General features: G+C 43.8%; 1 protein-coding gene across 2 annotated transcripts in view; it reads right to left on the minus strand.

The window, feature by feature from the left end:
* Positions 1-16,141, minus strand: part of LOC106607852 (calcipressin-2) — a 140,890-nt gene that overhangs the window by 46,947 nt on the left and 77,802 nt on the right. The gene's annotated exons all lie outside the window — the stretch shown is intronic.

Genomic DNA, 16,141 nt, shown 5'->3' on the forward strand with positions numbered 1-16,141 from the left:
TTGTGTAAGAACACATCTCTTCCATCAACACAAAATAAATATTGTATAACTAAGACCATGAGTGTTTTTGAACACCTGACTTGACCAGGAAAAACAAGGCCCTAGTTACAGGCCATACATCAACTAAGACCTAGAATTTTCCCTGATCAAGTCCCATGTTCAGGAAAAACTCACGAAGGAGTTGACAATGACGCAACTGTGTGATGCAGAACTATGATGCAGAACTGTCAGTGCCTAGGCCTACTGCTCACACCATGAGGACGTGACCAACCCAATCATTCCAAGAAAAACTGGTCTAAAGTATCCATGCAAGTGGGTCTCCAGAACTTTACTCTATGGTGGTTTAGTAACAGACCACCAAGCCTTACGTGGCATGATTCCCGTGCTGGATCAGCGGAGTAAAGTCTTTGTGGGTTGTGAGCTTGAAAGTGAACCCTTCTGGGAAGGAATTGAGGAGACCATATGGTGGCTATGGCAACATGCTTAACACAGGGACCAAACATACCGATTACACAATAGAACACATCCATCTTGTAGAGGTATGGAGGCGATCAGGATTACTCTTAAACACACAACCAGAGAACAAATGTCACTTCCCATGAAGCAGCAATGAGAGACTTTTTAACATACTGCAGATTGGTGGAAGAATATGTCTCAGATACGGAATAAAAAACATCAACACAGAATCTACAATAATCTCCCTAAAGAACAGAGACAAGCATTGGATGAATAAAAAAATCCCCTCACTCCGATAGTGAAAAATTCTGCTTTTGTAGATTTCTTTCTAAAACCCAGTGTGGTGTCACCCTGCATATGTACGCTATTCTACGGACATGATTAACACCCTTAAGACATTGGACAATATTGATGGGGAAATGATTATGGCTTGCTTGATGTTGAATCCCTGTATACTAATATCCTCCATCGTGGAGGCTTAGAAGCCATGGTACACTGTCTTAGTCAACAACCCACTGGTACACTCCCTAGCACTAACTGTATTGTAGCAGTAGCAGTAGCAGTACTGTACTCTATTGGGGCAGCAGGTAGCCTAGCGGTTAAGAGCATTGGACCAGTAACCAAAAGGTCACTGGTTCGAATCCCCGAAGCGACTAGGTGAAAAATCAGTCAATGTGCCCTTGAGCAAGGCACTTAACCCTAATTGCTCCTGTAAATTACTCTGGATAAGAGCATCTAGTAAATGTATTGTTGAACTTGCCGAGATTATTCTGACTAAGAACTTTTCATATTTGAAAATGACATTCAACAGAAAGAAACTGTGGTAACCCTTTACTTGACACCCAGCGTCATAACACGTTATGGTGGTCATAACCATGTCATAATATGTCATAACACGTTATGGAGGTCATAACCATGTCATAACACGTTATGGCGGTCATAACCATGTCATAATATGTCATAACACGTTATGGCGGTCATAACCATGTCATAATATGTCATAACACATTATGGAGGTCATAACCATGTCATAACCATGTCATAACACGTTATGGCGGTCATAACCATGTCATAATATGTCATAACAGCAGACATAACTTGTCATAACCTGTCATAATAAGGTCATAACACTGTCATGACACATTTATTTACACCTGTTGTGACATATATAACATTATTTTAAGGCTGGTTATGACACCTACATACAGTAAGAGTGTCAAATCCCACAAAACCTACCAGGTAGTTATTTTAAGGCTGGTTATGACACCTACATAAGAGTGTAAAAACCCACAAAACCTACCACACAAGGCAAAACATTCCATTACACCATAGCCTACTTGACAACAGTATGTTTATGTTACAGTATATAACATTTTCTGAAATTTATCATATAAAATTATCATTGTAATTGCGCACAAATTGATGTCAGACACGCACCTACCCCAATGCTCTGTTGCTGATGACTGGGATGAATGCAGGAGCAGATTTCAGGAGCAGGACAAGACACCCTCTTATGACTGACATAAGGGCATGTACATGACAGGCCTATCTGGTTTATATGATTATGATGGTCATAATGCTTCTTGACAGTGTCATAAAGTGTATTTTCTTAGTCCAAGTAAAGTGACACAAGATGGTCATAACGCTTCATAACAGTGTTATAAAGTGTATTTTCTGCAAGTTGAAAAAAAATACATGACTGTAAAGAGTTCATCACAACAACAACAAAGAACTTAAGAAACAAACTTTCAAATGAAAGGAAACTCTTATGTAGGTGTCATAATCAGCCATAAAATAACGCAATAATGTCACAACAGGTGTAAATATATGGGTCATGACAGTGTTATGACCATATTATGACAGGTTATGACATTGTTATGACTGTGTCATAACATGTTACGACACGGCTATGGTTAGTAAAATTATACCGAATTATGCTAATCTTTATGTGGGGTTGTTTGAGAAGAATTTCAGCCCTAACAATCCATTCTTGCGCAATCTCAAGCTCTGGAAACGCCCTGGACATTTTGATAAAGAGTGGGGTGGCTTTAGCACATACCTATACAGGAAGCCGACGGACAGGAATTTCTTGTTCCACGAAGATAGCTTCCACTCTACACCCCTGAAAAAGAGCCTCCCTATCAGACAATACAGTAGCATACGCAGGATCTGTAGTACACAGTGACTATGAGAAACACCATCTGGATGAACGCTTTAGACAACAGAGTTACCCAGAGGATTGGATGCATGATGCACAGGACTGTTACAAAAATATGACCCAGGAGGACAGCTTCACTACCAAACCACCCCACCCCCTGGACCGATGAGTGCCACGCTTTCTCCAATACTCCCTACTTGGAAAATACAGTAGTTCGACCACATCATTAAGAAAATACTGGCACATCTTGAGTTTAAAGATCCCCGCGGGTAGTCTTCAGACGCGCCCCCAACATCAGTCAAGGGGTGGTGAGGTCTGATTTTCCACCCGTGACACGTAGCACCTTCTTAGACAATGAGCTAGACGGTAATTACAAATGTGGCCGATGTACCCAGTGTAACTACGAACAAATGCACAACGTTCAATGAGCCTATCACGTGCAAGGTCATTAAGTTCATCACGTGTTCTACCAAATAATGTGATATACCTGATCAAGTGTGTGGTCTATGCTACGTAGGAAAAACTAAACGAGCTCTGAAAACAAGGATGGCAGATCACAGGAGTAATATCAGGACCCTTGATCAGAGAAATCCTGTGGCTGCCCACTTCATGGAGGCTCGTCACAACATCAGCTCTCTGAAAGACATTGGTATCGAACAAGTTAAGCCTTCTAAGAGAGGGAGGGGGTACTGATAAGCTATTACTGAGAAGAGAATTGTATTGGATTCACTGTTTGTCTGTCCCGACTTCCGCCGAAGTCGGTCCCTCTCCTTGTTCGGGCGGCGTTCGGCGGTCGAACATCTGGTTTCACTCCCCCAATTACTTGTTCATTATTTAACCCTCTGTTCCCCCATGTTTGTTTGTGAGTGATTGTTTGTATGTAATACGGTCCGTTATTGTGGGCTAGATTATTGCGTTGTTTTATTGATTCTTTGAGTAAAATAAGTGTATTACTCATATCTGCTGTCCTGCGCCTGACTCCTCTACACCAGCTACACACAGGCTTATTACATTGTCCACCATGTCTCCTAAAGGTCTGAACCAAGAGTTTGATATCAGACCATTTCTTACATGACTATGTTATGTTGATTTGTCTTCAGGTCTTCACTTAGTCATTTTGCACATACGTATATGTTTGGTTTTCTATAACTTTCTATATCTGTGTCCAGCTCATTGACATCAAATTCTTAGAAGTACACAAGCTGTTTTTGAAATAGGTCACTGTAATTATATCTGCACGTAATGGTCATATGGGCAGGTATTCCAGTTTCCAAAGTAATCTTTTTCACTGTTGCCTAGGTTTTAACTCGGGCCGATTTGTATGTATATAATCCTCTGTGACCATATGTACCTCTGTCATTAATTATGATTGACGATGCACAAAGCGTATTTAATTGTTTCCACACCAACCATGCGTCATGTGCGTAATGGTCATGTGAGGTGAAATGTTTATATTTTGGGTTGTGAGCACACAGTCTGTTTGACCTGACGAAGATATCATAAGGTGAATTCACCAATTTGTAAGTCGCTCTGGATAAGAGCGTCTGCTAAATGAAGTAAATGTAAATGTAAATGTAAGATCTGGTTCAGATTGAAACGTTGTCAATAAATGGTGAATTGGAAGCATAAACAGTGTGCGAGCCTTCCTGGTTGAAGATATCCCTCTAGTGGTGTGGGGGCTGTGCTTTGGCAAAGTGGTTGGGGTTATATCCTGCCTGTTTGGCCCTGTCCGGGGGTATCGTCTCCCGACCCCTCCTGTCTCAGCCTCCAGTATTTATGCTGCAATAGTTTATGTGTCGGGGGGCTAGGGTCAGTCTGTTATATCTGGAGTATTTCTCCTGTCTTATCCGGTGTCCTGTGTGAATTTAAGTATGCTTTCTCTAATTCTCCCTCCCTTTCTTTCTTTCTTTCTTTCTTTCTTTCTTTCTTTCTTTCTTTCTTTCTTTCTTTCTTTCTTTCTTTCTTTCTTTCTTTCTTTCTTTCTTTCTTTCTCTTCTTTCTTTCTTTCTTTCTTTCTCTCTCTCTCTCTCTCGGAGGACCTGAGCCCTAGGACCATGCCTCAGGACTACCTGGCCTGATGACTCCTTGCTGTCCCCAGTCCACCTGGTCGTGCTGCTGCTCCAGTTTCAACTGTTCTGCCTGCGGCTATGGAACCCTGACCTGTTCACCGGACGTGCTACGTGTCCCAGACCTGCTGTTTACAACTCTCGAGAAACAGCAGGAGTGGTAGAGATACTCTGAATGATCGGCTATGAAAAGCCAACTGACATTTACTCCTGAGGTGCTGACCTGTTGCACCCTCTACAACCACTGTGATTATTATTATTTCACCCTGCTGGTCATCTATGAACATTTGAACATCTTGGACATGTTCTGTTATAATCTCCACCCGGCACAGGTCAGAAGAGGACTGGCCACCCCTCATAGCCTGGTTCCTTTCTAGGTTTCTTCCTAGGTTCTGGCCTTTCTAGGGAGTTTTTCATAGCCACCGTGCTTCTACACCTGCATTGTTTGCTGTTTGGGATTTTAGGCTGGGTTTCTGTACAGCACTTTGTGACATCAGCTGATGTAAGAAGGGCTTTATAAATAAATTTGATTGATTGATTGATACTTCACAAGCTTTTAAAAGTCCCCACCAAGCAATAGGGCCATGACAAGTCTCACACACGCACACACACACGCACACGCCACACACACACACACACACACACACACACACACACACACACACACACACACACACACACACACACGTAACAGCAGTGGTAGCAGAGAACAGCCTGTTGGTGTGGGTGTCTGATGGCCTTAAGTGCCCTTAGATACTAGAAAGCTGAAAAGGAGAACAGTGAACATCCTCATAAATACCATCTGGTGTTTGCAGCAGTCAGGCCATTCAAACCAAATGTCAAGATGGAGGGGCCCATTCTGAAATCTATTCAACTGTGTTCCAGTTTATGCGCTCTAATTATGGAAATACATATCCTAATGAAGCAAAGTGCTCCAGATGAGAGTAAAAGGAGAGGGTGAAACAGGAGGGGATGGTGGTTTGGTGGTGTTACAGCTATCAGGGACAGACAGTGGGAGAGATGGGTGAAGACAGAATAACATTTCTGTCTACTGTGTTTGCTAACAGTGTTATAGTTCATTACGACTGTGATTCAGAGAACACATGATGTACACTATATCTTTTGTCATTGTACAACAAGACTAATGACAACTGGTGGAGCTAAGTGGCTCTTTGGAGTACTTGTGTTGACAGCATCACATTTGAGGGTTTAGGGGAGGAAGGTCAAATGCATGTCAGAAAAACAAAGAGACGGACTGAGAAAATAATTTGTTTTTGTGTATGAAGCCTTGGGATTGGCCAAGCAGCAGCAGCCCCTGGTTTCTAAACATCCAGTCACTCTGACGTCTACAGGTACAGCCCAGTAAAGCATGAAATGACCACTGAGTGTTACACTCAGAGGACACACACACACCGACACCAAAACACACACACACACATCCCCCTGCATTGTTATAGTGAAGCCCACCCACAATAAGGATAACAGAACATTTATAAATAGGCTGAGTGAGTGACAGAGGGCCACTCAATTTGACCTTTCTGTGGTGACACCTCTCCTTGAGGAACACACAGATCTATCAAGACTAGAGGAAACCAGCAGCACTAAGGAGGACAGGACAGACAGCTCCTTATCAGCATGAGAAACACTCCCACTCAGGCACTATCAAATAGGAACACAACAGCTCTGCAGTGGAATATAATTACGAGACAAAATAGGGTCAGTATTAGAGGAATGAACAAAAGTGATCCAAAGTGTTGTGTTTTTCCCACAACCCCCTTTGAGGCGGTGTGGTGTGCGTGTGGGTTTTTAAGTAATTACAGTGGTACGATACCAAAGCCAAGCGGGCATGTTTACTGTTCACTGTTCACTTACTGGCATGTATTAACAAGAGGAGGTGAGGGAGAGGAGAACATTCACACACTAAACCAGAGTCAACTTTTGAGTTATCAACAGATGAATGTCAACTTTAGCAACAGAGGCTTTAAGCACATACAGACACATGTAGTAGAAGATGGATTACAGAGACTGAAAGAAACAGAAACCAGAATACAGTGTTTTCTCTGTTCTCTCTTCCTTTTAGGAGAACAAAATGGTCATTCATCTTAAACGCATCCAGACTACTCTCAGATTGTTCTTTTTATGCTGAACTTTGACCTCCAGCCAAATATAACTCCTGGGTTGTGTAACCTCTGGTGTCATGTTAAAACTAGGGCAGAAAGTCTCACACTGCAGGCTTGTGGGGGAGGGAGGATAGTTGATAACATCCCCCATTCATCCAGTCATTTAACTGTAATGTGATTTTCCATCTTAGAGGAGAAATTTAACAAGTAGCCCATTAGAACTGGAATGGAAAGATTTATTTAAAAGGAGAAAGGAACAGAGAGAAAGGGGGCTCAAATATAGAAGTTAGGAATGTTATTATAAAGAGAAAGTGTATCTCAGGTCTTCACCACCCATAAACTGGCAGAGACACGGCATCTATTTCTATCACAATGTACTGAGTAGTGGTTGGATAAAAGTCACATCTCTCTACATAAAGCCTGACCAATCATAATGTGCTGTAATAAAGTGTGGCGATAGCTTCATCTGACCAGAATTAGAGTTCATTAAACAGCTAACTAAATGGAGAACCCAGTTATAGAGTGTACTAGGGCTGACACAACAAGTCGGGTAAACAATTTCACATATTCAGCTGTTTTTAATCTTTACTATGCTGTAATAAAGGCTTTACCCTTTTTTTTGTAAGAACAGCGTCTGGTATTATTTATAATTTATTTAGTGTTGTTTACACTGTTCCAAATTGTCCAAAATAATATTTGTCAAAATAATAACCCTCCTTTTTCTTGATCTCCTTATTGTTATTATTACTAACATTGTTATGATCATCATTATCATAATAATGAATAATGTCATTATCATTAGTAGGCTTAGTATAGCAGCCTTGTATAACCACCACTGACTGAGCTGTAGGCCTAAGAGCACATCCTGTTTAGTCTTAATACCGTAATTTACTTTGGCCTATATTTCAATTCTTAAATAGGCTACAGTACTGAATCAAACATTAATTTATTCATGGCATCACACAGCATAAGAGTCATTCATGATTTGAAATGCAATCAAGCATTTTAGTTTTAAAATAAAATCACAAAGTGACCCTTGAATAATTACCATGAACAATAATAAATTGTTCCATCTCGGAAATTGCATCTATTTTGCTCTCACATGTGTTACAGTGTTCAGAGTTTGTTATAACCAGTTTATTGATGTGATTATGATATGCTATAGGTCAGGCCCTATTGGTCACGTGCAGGCAATGCATAGGCTACATGTGTCACATAAAGACACATGTCCACCAGATGCATCAAACTTTTTGTGTTCCGAAAGAAGTCATTCATTGTCAATGGAGCAGTCTGCAAAGCTGTGTTGGGGATGCTGCACTAGGCTGTGGTGCGTTCTGTGTAATATTTTCAACTTGTGCGTTGCTTTACCGTGCAGTGGTACAAACGGAAGTTCATAAACAGTCAAGCCAGTTAGTTAGCGATCTAACTACAAAGCCAACCATTTTGCTAGATAGCTCAGCTAAGAAATTGCCAGCACCTAGCTTCCACTTTCCAGCTAATTATTTCACATTCAACTGACCAGGTAATCCAATCGTATTGGCGATGTGTCTCCATGTGTCAGGGTTGTGCGCTACTGGTAAGAAGTCAGGTGCAGGAGAGCAGAGAGTTGTGATCAGGCGCACTTTATTTGGCAGAAGCACAAAAGACAGACACAACTGTGTCAAAAAACCTCCAGCCAATGGCAAAAGTGAATAAGTGCGAAAACACTCACAATAATGCAAATGTATGACAATAAACATACTACGGGTCAAAATACGATACCCGGGGGAAAACCAGTCTGGCCCGTAACACTAACAAAACAATTCCACACAAAGACATGAGGGGAACAGAGGAATATATATATGCAGTGTGATTAGGGAATGCAAACCAGGTGTGCGGGGAACAAGACAAAACAAATGGAACAATGAAAAATGGAGCGGCGATGGCTAGAAGGCCGGCGACGTTGACCGCCGAACGCCGCCCGAACAAGGAGGGGAGCCGACTTCGGCGGAAGTCGTGACACCATGCAGCATTTTTAGCATGGCGGTCCCGGTAGCAATGGGTGCTTTGGTCAAACACGGCAGGGAACCCAGAGACAGCGAAAATAACCTTCTCCGTGCTGCAAACCTTTCTGCAGCCTTGCAAAGCACATGTGCATCAGGTACGGAAAATAAGGACTAGACATCCATGAAAAAAAACATACGGCAAAACTCATGCACATTTGGTGGACATACAGCATAAAGAGCGGAACAGGGATTCGGTAACATAACTATTCAGTCAGAAGTGGCGGTAATTATGTTTCAGCTTCAGCAACACGGAGAGCGCGGTAAACACTGTTGATGTTCTGTGGTGGTCGCTGCAGCAGGGAGGAGGGAGAGACAACGGGTGCTAGTCAAACAGCTCAGTAAGTCTGACACTGGCCCGGAACAATCAAATCAATTGCGGTCGGACTCCCTCTAGTCATTTGTGTCTTAATTATTTAATCAACAGTGAGCTTAAAGCATCAGTCAAGCTCAGTGCATATAAACTCAGCAAAAAAAGAAACGTCTCTTTTTCAGGACCCTGTCTTTCAAAGATAATTCGTAAAAATACAGATCTTCATTGTAAAGGGTTTAAACACCGTTTCCCATGCTTGTTCAATGAACCATAAACAATTAATGAACATGCACCTGTGGAACGGTCGTTAAGATACTAACAGCTTATAGACGGTAGGCAATTAAGGTCACAGTTATGAAAACTTAGGACACCAAAGAGGCCTTTCTACTGACTCTGAAAAACACCAAAAGAAAGATGCCCAGGGTCCCTGCTCATCTGCGTGAACGTGCCTTAGGCATGCTGCAAGGAGGCATGAGGATTGCAGATGTGACCAGGGCAATAAATTGCAATGTCCGTACTGTGAGACTCCTAAGACAGCGCTACAGGGAGACAGGACAGACAGCTGATTGTCCTCGCAGTGGCAGACCACATGTAACAACACCTGCACAGGATCGGTACATCACACCTGCGGGACAGGTACAGAATGGCAACAACAACTGCCCGAGTTACACCAGGAACACACAATCCCTCCATCAGTGCTCAGACTGTCCGCAATAGGCTGAGAGAGGCTGGACTGAGGGCTTGTAGGCCTGTTGTAAGGCAGGTCCTCACCAGACATCACCGGCAACAACGTTGCCTATGGGCACAAACCCACCGTTGCTGGACCAGACAGGACTGGAAAAAAGTGCTCTTCACTGACGAGTCGTGTTTTTTTCTCACCACGGGTGATGGTCGGATTCGCATTTATCGTCGAGGGAATGAGCGTTACACCATGGCCTGTACTCTGGAGCGGGATCGATTTGGAGGTGGAGGGTCCGTCATGGTCTGGGGCAATGTGTCACAGCATCATTGGACTGAGCTTGTTGTCATTGCAGGCAATCTCAACGCTGTGCATTACAGGGAAGACATCCTCCTCCCTCATGTGGTACCCTTCTTGCAGGCTCATCCTGACATGACCCTCCAGCATGACAATGCCACCAGCCATACTGCTCGTTCTGTGCATAATTTCCTGCAAGACAGGAATGTCAATGTTCTGCCATGGCCAGCGACGAGCCCGGATCTCAATCCCATTAAGCACATCTGGGACCTGTTGGATCGGAGGGTGAGGGCTAGGGCCATTCCCCCCAGAAATGTCCGGGAACTTGCAGATGCCTTGGTGGAAGAGTGGGGTAACATGCAGCTGGTGGCCACACCAGATACTGACTGTTACTTTTGATTTTGAACCCCCCTTTGTTCAGGTGCACATTATTCCATTTCTGTTAGTCACATGTCTGTGGAACTTGTTCAGTTTCTTTTTTTCTGAGTTTAGTTGATTTGTCTGAGACAAGGTAAAAATCTGTCGTTCTGTCCCTGAGCAAGGCAGTTAACCCACTGTTCCCCGGGCGCCGAACACGTGGATGTCGATTAAGGCAGCCCCCCGCACCTCTGTGATTCAGAGGGGTTGGGTTAAATGCAGAAGACACATTTCAGTTGAAGGCATTCAGTTGTACAACTGACTAGGTATCCCCCTTTCCCTTTCATTTCCCTTTATATATATGAAACATACATGTTTTAAAATTTCAAACAATCAATTGGTCGAAATAACAGACGACTCTAGGTCAACCAAGATTTTTTTCGTCGGGGACAGCCCTAAAAATGCACACGATGGGGCACTGTAAAGAACTGCCATGTTATCACTGCTGGACAGTTGCTTCATCTATCATGGTGGTAGATCAGAAACAACAACCTGTCACGCCTGCTCCAGCTCTCCCTCCCTGGTGCTCTCCCACCAGGCTGTCCAGCACTACGCACTCCTGCCACCATCATTACGCACACCTGCTTCTCTCGTCACGCGCATCAGCGATTCATTGCACTCACCTGGACTCAATCACCCGTGTCATTACCTACCCTATATCTGTCTGTTCCCCGCTTCAGCATTAATTGTCGTTTGTCGTTTTGTTTCCCGGTTCTGACACTCTTCCTGTCCTGTCTTCCTGTCCTGTTCCATGTCTGTGCTATATTAAATGTTCACTCTCCGTACCTGCTTCTCATCTCCAGCGTTGGTTCTTACAGACCAACGGACATGGGAACACTAACCGACAAGACAATGGTGAACAGAGGGCACATATATACAATTACTAATCAGAGAAATTGGAATCAGGTGTGCGTAATGAGACAGTACAGTGACGCCTAGAGGCCGGTGACGTTGACCTCCGGGAACTGGTGCACAGAAAGGTGCAGCGGAACGACACCGGCCTCGGGGACGACCACAGGAACGAGGTGCGGGTCGGTCAGGGCCAGTTGCAGCTGCCGAAGTTGCGTTGTCGGACGGGCCAGTTGCAGCTGCCGAAGTTGTGGCGGTGTCGGACGGGCCAGTTGCAGCTGCCGAAGTTGCGGCTGCGTCGGACGGACCAGTTGCAGCGGCGTCGGACAGGGCAGTTGCAGCTGCTGAAGTCGTGGCGGTGTTGGACGGACTAGTTGTAGCTGCCGAAGGTGCGGCTGCGTCGGACGGCCAGTTGCAGCAGCGGCAGACGGGCCATTCCCGCTGTCTCCATTTAGGGTCGGTTACTCTGCCACGTTGTATACATGATTGGAGACAGGTGCAGGAATTCGTAATAGGGGGGTTTAATACTCCACCCAAAATATACAACATGCCATGAAAAGGCACGGGGACGAAGCCCAAAACTAACACGTATACAAAAACACAGGGATATAACCCAAACAAAATAGCGAGGTAAAACCTCTAATAAATACACGGGATGAGACCCGCAATACACTACACGGGGCGGGACCTGTAATAACAATGCACAACAATACACGGGACAAGACCCGTAATAACAAGTGCACAATACACCCAGCGCGAAAGCCGAAATAACAAAGCACAGGTACTGACAGACCAACAGACATGGGAACAATAACCGGCCAGCCAATGGTGAACAGACGGCACATACAGTATATACAATTACTAATCGGGGAACTGGAATCAGGTGTGCGTAATGAGACAGTTCAGTGATGCCTAGAGGCCGGTGATGTAGACCTCCGGAACTGTTGCACGGAATGAGCAATACGGAATACGTGACACAACCTAGTGTACTGTATATTCAAAAAGACACCGATATGAATGCTTGAAATCAAAGGTATTCTTCATACACTGGCTGAATTGGAATGATGTTGAATGCACCTCTTGGCATCATAGGAATAGTTTGATCAAGAGAGGAACAAACAGAAATGGTGGCATCCTCATAACCATGTTGTTAAATCAGACAGTTCTACCCTGCCAGTGAACCTGACCTGCACTCCAACCCAAATCTACACAGTTATTAACCCAAATCCCTGCCATGTCATGACCTCACATACCGTCATAAGTTTCCACAGCAATTACTTCAGTAATGATAGTGTTTACTGTTAGGAATATAGTGTTTGTGCTCATTCACCCACAGGACATTATCCCAAACAACACACCAATAAACATCAGCCTGAAAACACCATATATTGTTCAGGAGCCAGTCACTTTAACCCAGTTATTCAAGGGCAGTGTCAAAACAACTCATTATAAACATACACATGTAGGGGAGAGAGGGAGAGAGAGAGGAAGGAGAGAAAGGGAGAAAAATTAGGAAGAGGAGGGAGAGAGTGGTCATGGTCAACAACACCATCGACCAGTCACATGTCAGGCTGTAGACTGTAAACATGCTCTTGTATACACATTAAAAGATGCAAAACACAACCACAATCAAATCAAATCATCAAATCACATTTTATTTGTCACATGCGCCGAATACAACAACCTTACCGTGAAATGGTTACTTACAAGCCCTTAACCAACAATGCAGTTTTAAGAAAATAGAGTTGGGGAAATATTTACTAAATAAACTAAAAAGTAAAAAAAATTGAAATAAAAAGTAACACAATAAAATAACAATAATTGTATTTATCTAGGCAAGACAGTTAAGAACAAATTCTTATTTACAATGACAGCCTACCCTGGCCAAACCCGGACGACGCTGGACCAATTGTGCGCCACCCTATGGGACTCCCAATCACGGCCAGATGTGATGCAGTCTGGATTCGAACCAGAGACTGCAGTGACGCCTCTTGCACTGAGATGCAGTGCCTTAGACCGCGGCACCACTCGGGAGTCAGGGGGTACCGGTTTACAGTAGCAGTAGTGTAAAAACAAAGGGGGGGGGTCAATGGTAAATGCAAATAGTCCAGGTGGCCATTTTATTAATTATTCAGCAGTCTTATGGCTTGGGGGTAGAAGCCGTCAGCAAGCTTAATGATGATGTTGGAGTCATGCTTGGCCATGCAGTCGTAGGTGAACAGGGAGTTCAGGAGGGGACTAAGCATGCACCCCTGAGGAGCCCCTGTGATGAGGATCAGCGTGGCAAATGTGTTGTTGCCTACACTTACCACCTGGGGGCGGCCCTTCAGGAAGTCCAGGATGACAGTTGCAGAGGGAGGTGTTTAGTCTCAGGGTCCTTAGCTTAGTGATGAGCTTTGTGGGCACTATGGTGTTGAATGCTGAGCTGTAGTCCATGAACAGCATTCTCACATAGGTGTTCCTTTAGTCCAGGTGGGAAAGGGCAGTGTGGAGAGTGATTGAGATTGCATCATCTGTGGATCTGTTGGGGCGGTATACGAATTGGAGCGGGTCTAGGGTTTCCGGGATGATGGTTTTTAATGTGAGTCATGACCAGCCTTTCAAAGCACTTCATGGCTACCGACGTGAGGGTAGCAGTCATTTAGGCAGGTTACCTTTGCTTTCTTGGGCACAGGGACTATGGTGGTCTGCTTGAAACATGTAGGTATTACAGACTCGATCAGGGAGAGGTTGAAAATGTCAGTGAAGACACTTGCGCATGCTCTGAGTACACGTCCTGGTAATATGTCTGGCCCTGCGGCCTTGTGAATGTTGACCTGTTTAAAGGTCTTGCTCACATTGGCTACGGAGAGCGTGATCACACAGTCGTCTGGAACAGCTGGTGCTCTCATGCATGCTTCAGTGTTGCTTGTCTCGAAGTGAGCATAAAAGGCATTTAGCTGATCCGGTAGGCTCGCGTCACTGGGCAGCTTACATCACTCCATATTCATTCGTTTTTGTGGCAGCAGGAATATGGAAGCCTGGCAAAATGTATTATAACAAATGTATGTCTGTCTATCTGTCCATCCGTCAGTCTCTCTGTTCGTCTGTCCATCTGACCAATCACCAAGTCTGAACATTAGCTATTCATTATACCTAGCGCCACCCAAGCGTTAACCATCACTCAAATCATAACCTCATCTCTTCAGTCTCTCACTACCTCATCTTCTATCAGAGGATAGTCTAAATTTCAGAATCTTCTATATTCTAGAATGAAGATGGTGCAGAGGATGGCAGCCAGACCAGAGCAGCCGAGCAGTAGACAGTGATTAATTAAACATTAAACATGTGGATGTGATGGGAGGATTAATGATTACTCAGACAGATCCTCCTTTCCTATTTTTGGGTCAATGCACCGTAATCCAATAACTGCAGTCTGTTGTTTTTTCACCCAGATTTGGTACATGGAATCTTAACATTTCATCCCCATTTTCACAGAATTAATATGTTCACCCAGAGACCCAAGTCTGTGAGCTGTGTGTAAATAATGTAGATTTGTGTGAGGATGTGTGTAGTGTAGTCAGATCTCTGTTAGTGTGTGTGTGTGTGTGTGTGTGTGTGTGTGTGTGTGTGTGTGTGTGTGTGTGTGTGTGTGTGTGTGTGTGTGTGTGTGTGTGTGTGTGTGTGTGTGTGTGTGTGTGCGTGCGTGCGTGTGAGTTCGGGCTCCCCAGTGAGATTCAGTCTGTCCAAGGTGTGATGCATTGGAGCAGCACATCAGGGGGGTTTTATGAATGGATTGTGAGTGTGGTGCGATGACGTACGCTCCACTTACAGACAAGTGTTTGTGTTTGTGTCTTATGCAAGTAAATGATGAACAGTTGAGAGTGCCAAAAGGAGAACAAAGCTGCAGCATCTTGCAGTGCAATCCAACACACTTCATCCTAAAACCATCATCTTTTCCAACACATATCAAATCAAAGTAATAGTAAAAAGGCTGATATGTTAGATCAGGGATAAGCAACTTTGATGGGGGTGGGGGCCACAAAAAACAAAAAAAACGGAACACATCCTGAGGGGCCGCAATGGCTTGTGGAAAATATTTTAATGACCGACCTTATGACAGCGAAGAGAAAAAAAAAAGTTTTAAAGTTCATTTCCTGCAATTCTACACATTTTGCCATGGGGCGTAAAGAAGATTTAGCAATTTTATAACTAATTTCATACAATTCTACGAATTTTGCCATGTTGGCAGTTTTTAATATGATAATATGATGATCAATTACCCCGGTCAGAAAGCTGGTCGCTCGACTAACTTATCAATCAACAACAACAAAAACGCTGACAAGTGCTAATCGAGTGACTGCTGATGCACAACCAAATTTCAACATTTCACCTTGTTGATTCTATTAATTGAACTCTCAACAGTAAGTTGAGACCCCGACTGAGTTCCCTGTGTTAGAAGTAAAATTAAAACCGACTGCATACAGACAATACTATATATGCATAATATGTCAAAGCTTTGTTGTGTACACACTCCCCTCCATACGCTAGTGTACCTGTAGACTTCCATTCATGGTGCTAACGCTAGTTAACATTGGCTTGTGGAAATACCTCTATCTTCCTTCATTCTTTTTTTTATTTAACTAGGCAAGTCAGTTAAGAACACATTCTTATTTACAATGACAGCCTACCCTGGCCAAACCCTCCCCTAACCTGGTCGATGCTGGGCCAATTGTGCGCCACCCTATGGGACTCACGATGACGG

Source organism: Salmo salar, chromosome 06 (genome assembly GCF_965601325.2).
Source record: "Salmo salar chromosome 06, fSalSal1, whole genome shotgun sequence".
Lineage (NCBI taxonomy): Eukaryota > Metazoa > Chordata > Actinopteri > Salmoniformes > Salmonidae > Salmo > Salmo salar.